Below are 12351 nucleotides of genomic sequence, written 5' to 3' on the forward strand. Positions count from 1 at the left end.
CCAACCTCCAGAACTGTGAAAAATAAATTTCTGTTCCTTATAAGTCATTCAGTTTGTGGTACTTAATTATAGCAGCCCAAACAAACTAAGACATCAACAAAAAAGAACCTTAACAACTACAATGATACCAATCATTGATCAGAGGTGAAATAATTTACCCAAGATGCTATGGGATAGTAATGGGAATCAGATCACCTAACACCCACTAAAAGATTGTACACAACAGGTCCTTCATTATCTTAGTTCTGTAGTATCTTGTCATTTTGGAAATATATCTTCCCTGATGCTAACATGGAAGGTAAAATAAGGGGTCAGAAAACTAAACAAGATATGTAGTAAACCAGATAAGCTTCTTCTAATACCACAACTCACTGCACAAAACAATAAAGCCCATAAATAACATCATTGGGTACAGGCTATTTCTTGCCCTTACTGTTCTAAAAGATCTCTATGCTAGTTATTGAACAGATAGTTGCACTCCCAGGTTTATTGCAGCACTATTTATGATACCAAAGATATGTAATCAACCTAGGTGTTCATCAGTGGATGAATGGATATAGAAAATATGGCATATATACACAATGAATTATTGAGCCACAAAAAATAATAGAATCCTGTCATTTACCGTAGCATAGCTGGAACTAGAGGACATTATGCTAAGTGAAATAAGCCAGGCAAACAGAGACAAATGTCACATGTTCTCATATATAGAAACTAAAAAATTCACCTTATGGAGGTAATGAATAGAATGGTGGTTACCAGAGGCTAGGAATTTCAGTTGGGTGGGGGGAGATAAAGACAGGTGGTTAATGGGAACAAAAATACAGTTAGATAGAAGGAAGATCTAGTCTAGTGTTCAGTGGTACAATAGGGCCACTAATAGTTAACAACGATTTATTGTACATTTCAAAATAAGCAGAAGAATAGATTGGAATGCTCCCAACACAAAGGAATAATATTTGATTGAGGTGATGGGTATCCCAGTTACCCAGATTTGATCATTATTCATTGCATGCTTGTATCAAAATATCACATTTACCTCATAAACACATACAACTATTATGTATACATAAAATTAAAAAATTAAAAATAATGTATGCTAGTTACGCTTTTCAGTTTAGGCCAAAGTCATCTCTTTTATGACAGGAAGATGGGAAAGGAGTGCAATCCTTGAAAGTTAATTTATCTCAAACCCTTTACACAGCTTCTTCATTCATGGCTCACAATACCCTGAGAATTAGGTAGCCATTATTCCCATTTTACAACTGATAAAATAGAAGTATTGCTAGGCCTGGCATGGTGGCTCACACCTGTAATCACAGCACTTTGGGAGGCCGAGGCAGGTGGATCACTTGAGCTCAGAATTTTGAGACCAGCCTTGGCAACATGGTGAAACCCCATCTCTACAAAAACATACAAAAATTAGTTGGGCATGGTGATGGGTGCCTGTAGTCCCAGCTACTCAGGAGGCTGAGGTGGGAGGACTGCTTGAGCCCAGGAGGCAGAGGTTGAAGTGAGGAGAGATTGTGCCACTGCACTTCAGCCTGGGCAACAGAGTGAGACTTTGTCTCAAAAAAAAAAAGTGAAATAACTTTTCCAAAGTAATCCGTCAAATAATTCATAGAGCAAGGAAATGCATTACAATGTCAATTAACATAAATACATGTACTAAAAACTGAAACAATCAAAGTGGTCATTCATAAAATGGAAAAATAAATTGTGGTAGAGTTACACATTAGAAACCGTACAGTAGGGAAAATAAATTAACTGTTAATAAAAGTTATCAACATAAAGCTCCCAACCATATTTTGACTAAAAACAAGTTGAGAAGAATATATACAGTATACCATTTATATTAGATTTTAAAGGAAGTAAAATATTATATATTTCTGAGATATAAATGTACATGTGGTAAAAAATTTAAAAAATTATTCATAGAAAAAATAAACACCAAATTCATGATTGGAGTAATGGAATTAAGGAAGGTTACACAGAAGATCTCAGCTGCATTGATCAAATTTTTACTTGTTAAACTGAGCTAAGGCTACAATGGTATCGGTTGAAATTTTCTTTACAACTTTGTGTATTGCTTAATATGTAATACTTTAAAAAAGAAAGTAAATAGTATCTGGAGTATAAAAATTAATGTTGAAATAAATGTACATGGATCGTTAAGAAAAAAAGAAAGAAAGAAAGTTGGGGAAGGATGTTGAGAAGGAAAGCAGAAGAGGGGAGGAAAAACAAATGCTACAATTCCACTACCCAGAGATTTTCATTGCTAGTTGTTTTGTTCATAATTTCCTACAGTATTTTTTCTGTTCATATAGAAGTATGTATTCACATATATTGTAAAGAAACATTTGATAATATTATGACTACTACTAGAAAACCTATTTTGTAACTTATTTCACAGGCACCAAATCAGTGCCATTTAAAAGGGCTGTATTCTATCCAATCATATTGTTATACCACAATTTATTTTACCAAATCACTATTGATGGGCATTTAGATTATTTCCAAAGTGTGCTATTACAAATAATGCTGCAATTAACACATTATATGTGTATGTGCATGCCTGTGTGTATTTTCAGTAGCAACTGTGTTGAAAAAAAATTCCTAAGGGTGGAATTTCTAGGTCAAAGACTAAGAGGTTTTCAAGTTTGTTACATATGCCAAATTGGCCAACAATAAATGATTATACTAATTTACACACTTAACAATAATGTAATTGAGTGCCAGTGTCCCCAAACTCTGCACAACACTGGGCATAAACAATCTTTTTATTCCCTTGTCAATCATAATCTGCTATTCCGTTTTTTCATGTGCATTTATTAGTGAAGCTGAGTCACTTTTTAAACGTTTACTCACCATACTTGAATAACTTCTTCTGATTTTTTGCCATTTTGTTAACATTTCTGAAGTTTTAATTATTATGGATACATAATAGTTGTACATATTTATGGGGTACATGTGATATTTTGATTAGAACATACAATGTGTAATAATCAAATCAGAGTTGTTTGTATAATCATCACCTGAAGCATTTATCATTTCTTTATGTTAGAATCATGTCAATTCCGCTTTTTAGTTATTTTGAAATGCATAATAAATTATTGTTAACTATAGTCGTCCTATTATGCTACCAAACACGAAATCACAAATACCAGGAAAGTTAACGGAGAACTGGATCAGGAGCCAAAATGTTTACATTCGAATTAAGGCTCTGGATTAATGAAAATGCGTAACCAGGAAAAGAAAGAACAAGAATAATGGGGACATAGAGGGTGAGAGAGAAGGAGAAAAACGAGAAGAAAAAGCCATGTAAGGAAAAAGAATTTGCGCCTCAGGGTCCCCCTCCCCCTCTGCCCTGTTCCAGACACCTATTCTCATTCCCGCACTCCTACCCCTGGCGTCCTGCTAGCTGGTCTGGCTTCCTTCCCTCTGGAAAAAGGCAAATTATTCAATAAAGGGAGGATGAGTCCTAGCTCATCCCCACTTCTTGTCTCCTGCCGGGTGTGCAAATACAACTTACCACGCAGTCACCGCCATCCAACTGCATGTCACTCTCCACTTCGCCACGGTCTGAACTCTTGGCCACAAGATCTAAGCCTTCCGGATGCCCCAGCCAGTTCAGGCTGCCGGTCTCTTGTCCCTAAGCCTTTGCCGAGGTAGTCCGCTTACTTGATGCCAGCACACCAGGCCCCCCACCACCCACTGGAAGCACAGGCCCAGGTTCTCACGTGACTTCGTTTCCCAGGCAATAGCGCTTTTCTCCCGGATGTAGCAGTCAGCTGAAAAGGAGAGGGTGCTTCTTAAAGTTAACCCTCAAATCACCATGGCCAGTGAATGCAGAATAAGCCCGCTGAGAGTGTCGTCTATTTCTATGGCATTATGCTGGAAATTATAAAGAAAAGGGATGAAAAAAACTGGAGACTTTTCACCAACAACACACAGATCTGTATTATTAGGATTCTTAAAATGAGTATGTGTTGTTTTTATAATTAAAATAACAAAAGGAAAATAAATAATGATGAATAATTAAAGCGGGATTATGTATACAACAAAACCGTATGATTACAACAGCACCTTATGTAGCTTTGAAAATAGGTAATGCTTCATGAGAGAGGTTATAGCAGTGTGCAAATATCAATTCAGACGTTAAACAAGAAGAAGATACACACCAAAAGAGATTTTTTTAAACAAAATCTATGCTGTATGTGCTCTATGATTTTCACAGGGCTTAGGAGAACTTGATATTCTGCTATGCATTCCTGTCAGAAAGAGCATGCTGCAGCCATGTCAGAACCAACCAAGGTCAAGAATTTCTTGTGACCAGTCGTGAAGTCCCTGAAGCAAGAAACAGAGAAACCCATGCTGACAAGAAATAAAGAGACTCAGACCCTGCAGAAAGATTAAGAATAGCGATCAAAGACGTTAACTTGGTTGGAATCTGGCTCTGCCTTTTACAAAGTTATGCGACCTTTTTCATCTGTTAATTGCTTGTTGTAAATATTAAATTAAGCAAGTCAATGTGTATAAGGCATTTAAAACAATGTCTGGCAATGAGAAGACCTATTTGATAAATAAATAAAATATGGACACAGACATTGCAGCATAGGAATCCCTCAGTCAGGAATCCTAGGTCTCCAAGAACACCGGTGATACTAATTTAGCTGTACAAGAAGGAGGTGTCCTGTGTGGCTGACATAAATATTTCAGGGTTTGGAGAGAAACATTCCTACATTTCTTATTTAAGAAAACAACACACCAAGGTTGTTTAGAAAGGCAGAGTGGACTCTGGATCCACGCAGCCTAGATTTGGATCCTAGCTCTGCTATTATCTGCGTTATTAGCTCAAGTTATTTAAGCCTTCTGTGCCTCAGTTTCCCCATAGGTAAAATAGAGATAACAGTACTAATTTCATAGGTTTGTTGTGAGAAAGAAACATATTCAATAAACTTACAACAATGACTGCCACATCAGTACTATATAAATATTGATTAAAACTAGTAATAAGAGACAAAAAATATTGGAGAATTAAAAAGTAAACCCACAAGGAACTACTGTCTCAGCCTAAAGTAAATCAAATACATGACCACTGCCAGAGACATCGTCAAGGTATTTCAGATAAGAAAATCTTGTCCAATGATGTTATTGTGAAGCTGATAAGATTGTAATGTCCTTGGAAAACAAGGGTAAGCCCCTCAGAAATCTAGAACAAGTATGCTTACAACATAAAGTGTAATCCAACCTGACTAAGATGGGGAAATGACAACCTGAGCTACTAGAGTTGGAGCTGGGGCCAGTGAACTACAGCTCAAGGGCCAAAACTTGTCTACTATCTGTTTTTGTTTGATCAGAGGGCAAATAATTATTTTTACATATATAAGTGGTTGAAAAAAATTAAGAAACAAATATTTCATGACATGTACAAATTACATAAAATTTAAATTTAAATTTTCAAAAACAAAGGTTTATTGGAACACAAACACACTCATTCATTTATATATTGTCTATGGCTACATTTACACTATAATGACAGTGTTCAGTACTTAAATTAGACATTAGAGCAACAACATAAAAGGATTTTAGGTCTCTGTTACCGTGGAGTCATCACACCAGCCATGGATGGATTATCCTCAGACTGTCACATATTATTTTGAGAATTTTTATAGCAGCTAATTAATCTGTATTCTGACCTGTACAGACTACAGGCAAGTTTATACAATTGATTTGACTTTCTAGATGAATGGGATTAGATGATATTTATTTAAAACTTTGCAAGATTCTGCTCAAACCAATTCAGCCCAAATTCATCAACTACAAATTAGTCATTTTAAAAATCATTTTCGTGAGTGTTGTTCCAAAAGCGATAAAAATGACTAATCACCTAAAATACCCTAGTATTACTAAATTATTCTCTACCTCATGTTGTTTTATATACAAGATTGATTTGCAAAACCTTAGCCATCGAAATTTTCAGTGAGAAACACATCTAATATTAACATAATGAAATAATTACCGTTGTTATATTTAACAATTTGTAAAACAATCCCAAGTTTGTTTAAACCTATAATGGTTTCTGCAAAGCAAGGCCCCAAGACAGTCACTAAGGCATGTAGTAGGTGTTAACTAAAGACTTGACTGACCTGATTTCCTGGGGGTGTAATCATTTCTACAATAAGTAGGTACCATGTAGGGTGAGGTGGTCCTAAAGCGGAATGTTTGCCTATTATACCTAGATAGCTATCCATGTGTGACTGATAACCAGATAGTCGAGGGAAGATAATTATCCCCCTTCTGAAAGAGGTATGAAAGATTCACTAAGCAAGTAATCAGATAAAAATTAAAACCAGAAAAAATAATGTATCCACATGCTACATTTTTTAGCTAGAAATAACGAAAGAATTGGGGTTGTAATAATTTTGTAGATTTAATATTTTTTTAAATTTTACTTTAAGTTCTGGGATACATGTGCAGAATGTGCAGATTTGTTACATAGGTATACATGTGCCATGGTGCTCTGCTGAACCTATCAACCCATCATCTAGGTTTTAAGCCCCCATATGCATTAAGTATTTGTCCTAATGCTCTCCTTCCCATTTGCCCCTACCCCCTGGCAGGCCCTGGTGTGTGATATTCCCCTCCCTGTGTCCATGTGTTCTAATTGTTCAACTTCCACTTATGAGTGAGAACATGCATGTTTGGTTTTCTGTTCCTGTGTTAGTTTGCTGGGAATGATGGCTTCCAGCTTCATCAATGTCCCTGCAAAGGACATGAACTCATCCTTTTTTATGGCTGCATAGTATTCTATGGTGTGTATGTGCCACATTTTCTTTATCCAGTCTATCATTGATGAGCATTTGGATTGGTTCCAAGTCTTTGCTATGGTAAATAGAGCTGCAATAATTATATGTGTGCATGTATCTTTATAGTAGAATGATTTATAATCGTTTGGTTATATACCCCGTAATGGGATTGCTGGGTCAAATGGTGTTTCTGGTTCTAGATCCTTGAGGAATCGCCACACTGTCTTCCACAATGGTTGAACTAATTTACACTGCCACTAACAGTGTAAAAGTGTTCCTATTTCTCCATATGCTCTCCAGCATCTGTTGTTTCCTGACTTTTTAATGATCACCATTCTAAGTGGCGTGAGATGGTATCTCATTGGGGTTTTGATTTGTATTTCTCTAATGACCAGTGATGATGAGCTTTTTTTTCATATGTTTGTTGGCTGCATAAATGTCGTCTTTTGAGAAGTGCCTGTTCATATCCTTTGCCTACTTTTTGATGGGGTTGTTTGTTTTTTTCTTGTAAATTTGTTTAAGTTCTTTGTCGACTCTGGATATTAACCCTTTGTTAGATGGATAGATTGCAATAATTTTCTCTCATTCTATAGGTTGCCTGTTCACTCTGATGGTAGTTTCTTTTCCTGTGCAGAAGCTCTTTAGTTTAATTATATCCCATTTGTCAGTTTTGGCTTTTGTTGCCATTACTTTTGGTGTTTTAGTTATGAAGTATTTGCCCATGCCTATGTTCTGAATGGTATTGCCTAGGTTTTCTTCTAGGGTTTTTATGGTTTTAGGTTTTATGTTTAAGTCTTTAATCCATCTTGAGTTTATTTTTATATAAGTTGTAAGGAAGGGGCCCAGTTTCAGTTTCCTGCATATGGCTAGTCAGTTTTCCCAGCACCATTTATTAAATAGGGAACCCTTTCCCCATTGCTTGTTTTTGTCAGGTTTGTCAAAGATTAGATGGTTGTAGATCCACATACTACACATTTTTTAAGGCAAAATTTATTAAAAACCTTTACTGTAGAAGAACCACATCATCAAAATGGTAGAGTAGGTAGATTTAAGTTTGTATCTGCCCACAAAATCTCTGAAAAATAATTAGGAACTGTCAGAACTAACTTTGTAAAAACTCTGGGAAATAGTCAAAGGTTTACAGCCAAGTAAATGCTGAAATAAAAATGATAAAAATCAAAATGACAGGAAGATTTGTGGCACTTTTACTTGCTCTTTCCACCTTCTTCCATGGCACAGTAGCAGTCTTGAAGAGGGAAGCCCACATACCCAGAGTAGGACCCTGATCCCTGGTTGCAGAAGGAGCAGAAAATACTTTGTTTGCAAATTATTTTGTTCTAATTTGTCTGGGGCCTAACTTAAGGATTAAAACAAGGTGTTCATCTTTGCCTTTACTAACCTGGAACTCAGGCCAGAAAAGCAGTGGGCAATGCTTAAAACACCACCAACTGAACCCAAAGGCTCCTGAAACAAAGATTATATTTGAGACATGCACTATATTATCTACAGCCTGAAAGCAAAACCTAGGAAGAGTTTATCTGTAAAATATTTGAAAACAATAACATTTATGAGTAATTTAAAAGACTATGCACATGCCCCAGGAAAGAGACATATGCAGAAAATACCAGGGAAGTTTTCACATTGGGCTGATCCCTGGGCTAAGTGAAAACCTGGCTAAGTGTTAAAGAAGTGCCCAGGCACAGAGCTAATCTACAAAGATTGGGGGGTGGGGGTTTGTTTGTTTTTTTAGCTCCTCATGTTCAAAGAGATCTCTATCAATACACTAGCGGAACCCAGACAAAGAAACAGAGACTTCAGTGACCGCACAAATCAAGGAATATAGTCCTTACAAAAAAAATTCTCGGAAAATCACTAATCAAATGACTGCCACAATCTTCAACAATCAGAAAAATAACAAACCCTAGGAAAGGGGGAGAATCTGATTTGCAGAGATACAACAATGTAATATTCAAGTGACCAGTTTTCAACAAGAAAAGACAAGGCATACAAAGGAACAGCAAAGTTTGGCCCATTCAAGGGAACACCATAAATTGAGAGAATTTATCTTTGAGGCGGCCAACGTAGATCTACTAGAAAAATACTTTAAAATAACTCTCTTAAAAATGCATAAAAAGCTAAATAAAATCATGGAAAAATAACTACATTAAATTAGAGAAATAATGTATGACCCAAATAAGAATATCAATGATGTGATAGACACTATAAAAAAATAAAAATTGTGATGCAAAAAACTACCATAACTGAAAGAAAAGTTATTAAAAGTAGGTTTAAACAAGCAGAATCAGTGAACCTAAAATAGGACGATTGAAATTGAGTTTGAGGAGCAGACAGAAAAAAATGAAGAAAAGTGAATAAAGCCTAAGAGGCTTGCAGGATGCCATCAAGCAGACAAACATATGCATCATGAGAATAATAATAAGAGAAGAGGGAGATAGGGTAAAAGAATATTTGAAGAAATAGCCAAAAACTTGCCAAATTTGATGAAAGACATGCATCTATGAATTCACGAACCTCAAAAAATCCAAATAAGCTGGGCGCGGTGGCTCACGCTTGTAATCCCAGCACTTTGGGAGGCCGAGGCGGGCGGATCACGAGGTCAGGAGATCGAGACCACGGTGAAACCCTGTCTCTACTAAAAATATAAAAAAAAAAAAAAATCAGCCGGGCGTGGTGGTGGGCGCCTGTAGTCCCAGCTACTCAGAGAGGCTGAGGCAGGAGAATGGCGTGAACCCGGGAGGCGGAGCTTGCAGTGAGCCGAGATCGCGCCACTGCACTCCAGCCTGGGCGGCAGAGCGAGACTCCGCCTCAAAAAAAAAAAAAAAAAAAAAAATCCAAATAAGATAAACTCAAATAAACACCATGAGACATATTATAATCAAACATGAAAAGTCAATAACAGAATCTTGAAAGGAACAAAATAGAAGAGACTCATCATGTAAATGGACCTTAAATAAGATAATCAGCTGATTTCTCTGCAGAAGTCTTGAAGCTGAGAAGACAGTGGAATGATATATTTAATGTGCTGAAAGAAAAGCAAATGGTTAATTAAGTATTCTATGTTCAGTAAAACTATCCTTTGAAAAATTAGAGAAATTAAGACATTCCCAGAAAAACAAAAGCTGGGCTAGTTCATTACCATTGCATTTGCCCTACATAAAATGCTGATGAGAATCCTTCAGATTGAAATGAAAGAACTCTAGATAATAAATCAAATTCATAGGAAAACATAAAATTTTCTAGTAAAGATAAATATATGAGCAAATATAAAAGCCAATATTGTATTTTTGCTTTGTAACTTCAGTTTAAAATTTTTTTTCTACAGAATTTTAAGGACAATTAAATATAAACGTATATTATTGGGTCATAATGTATAAAGATATAATTTATAAAAATCACAACATAAAAAAGGGGTAGAATGGAAATTTTAGGAGCATAGTTTGTGCTTTGGAAGTTCAGTGAGTAACAATTTGAACTAGATTGTTATAAATTTAGGATGTTAAATGTCATTTATATGCCAAACAAAATTGTTAGATTTAAAAATTACATGCAACAGAATGAGAAGAAAATCAAAATGGTTCACTACAAAAAAACAAGTAAACACAACAGGTGTCAATAATGGAAAAATAAAGACCAAAAAATGTATAAGACAAATTTAGAACCAGTATCAAATGCAGATATAAGTTCTTTCCTATTAGTAACTACTTTAAATGAAAATTAATTAAAATTTTTAATCAAAAGGCAGACAAAGGCAAAATGGGTTTACATTTAAAAATGATCAAACTATATCCTCTCTACAAGAAACTCACTTTAGATCCAAGGACACATTTAAGTTGAAAATAAAAAGATAGAAAAATACACTCCATTCAAACAGTAATGAAAACAGATCTGTGGTCACCATATTAATGTTAGACAAAACAGAATTCAAGTGAAAAATTGTTATGAGAGGAAAAGAAGGACAATATACATACATAAAGTGGTCAATTCATGAAGGTATAACAATTATAATCATACAAGCACTAAATAACAGACTCCCAAAGTATACGATACCCTCACAGTGACAGAATTGCAGGTACAAATAGACAGCTGTACAGTAAGAAATTAATAGTGAAAGAAGACTTGAACAACAGTATAAATCAACTAGCCCTAAAAGACATATGCAGACTACTAAATTCGAAAAACAGCAGAACACACATTCCTCTCAAGTGCACAAGAAAAATTCTCCAGGCCAAAAAATAAGTACCGTTAAGTTTTGAAATGTCGAAATCATACAAAGTATCTTTATCAACAACAGTGAGATAAGGCTAGAAATCAGTAACAGAAGGAAAGCTGGAAAATTTACAAATATGTGGAGATTAAACAATGTACCCTTAAATCATCAAAGTATTAAAAGAGAAATAACCAGAATAATTTACATATACATAGAAAAGAATTAAAATGAAAACATAACATACAAAAACTTTAGGGATGCAACCAAAGCAGTGCTCAGAGGAAAATTTGTACTTTAAATTACTACATTAAGAAAGAAGAAAAATGTCATGTTAATAATCTAACTTTACACCTTGGGACACTGAAAGTAGGGAAGCTGAGGCAGTGAGACAACTTGAGATCAGGAGATCGAGACCAGCCTGGCCAACATGGTGAAACCCCCATCTCTACCAAAAATACAAAAATTAGCCAGGCGTGGTGGCAGGCACCTGTAATCCCAGGTACTCAGAAGGCTGAGGCAGGAGAATCACTTGAACCTGTGAGGTGGAGGTTGCGGTGAGCCATTGCACTCCAGCCTCGGTGACAAGGTGAGACTGCATCTCAAAAAAAAAAAAAGATCAGAGTCAATTGTTGGTTCTTTAAAAAGGTCAAAATTGACAACACATTATAGACCATAGAAAGATAAAATTGATTATATGGGAAAACTAAAAACAATTGTATGCCAACAAATTAGATAATGTAGATAAAATTGACAAATTCCTGGAAAAAGCAAGTTGCTGAATCTGACTCAAGAAGTATGGAATTTGAATATACCTATAAGAGATAAAGAGATTGAATCAGTACTCAAAAACTTTTCCATAAAGAAAAACCCAGTTTATGATTGCATCTCTGGTGAATTCTACCAAACACTTAAACAGTTAATAGAATATCTTCACAAAATTGGCCAAAATTTAGAAGAGAAGGGAAGATTTCTGAATTCATCCTGAGCCCAATATTACACATATACCAAAACAAATCAGACATTACATGAAATGTTCAAATGTATATCTCACCTAAATACAGATGCATAAATCATCAACTTAATGCTAATGAACTAAGTCCAGCAGCATATTAAATGCCAAATGAAATTCTTCTTAGGAAGGCAAGGTTGGCTTAACATCTGATAATCAATTAATGTGACACATTATATCAGTAGAATAACAAAAAACCCAAATGTGCCTTAATGGATGTAGGCAAAACTTTTAATAATACCCAAACTCTTTCATTATAAAATTAGCCAACATAGTAGAAATAAAAAGGACTATTGTCATCCTGC

The 12351-nt window shown here is 35.4% G+C and overlaps 1 long non-coding RNA gene across 1 annotated transcript in view; it reads right to left on the minus strand.

Annotated features, from left to right (window-relative positions):
* LOC116811734 (uncharacterized) overlaps window positions 1-3721 on the minus strand; it is a 114179-nt gene extending 110458 nt beyond the window's left edge. Inside the window, exon 1 of the long non-coding RNA XR_004370520.2 lies at window positions 3533-3721. This is a non-coding gene — a long non-coding RNA (uncharacterized LOC116811734). The remainder of the gene's footprint in view (window positions 1-3532) is intronic.
* Between the last annotated feature and the right edge of the window lie 8630 nt (window positions 3722-12351).

Source organism: Hylobates moloch, unplaced genomic scaffold, assembly GCF_009828535.3.
Source record: "Hylobates moloch isolate HMO894 unplaced genomic scaffold, HMol_V3 SCAFFOLD_7, whole genome shotgun sequence".
Classification (NCBI taxonomy): domain Eukaryota; kingdom Metazoa; phylum Chordata; class Mammalia; order Primates; family Hylobatidae; genus Hylobates; species Hylobates moloch.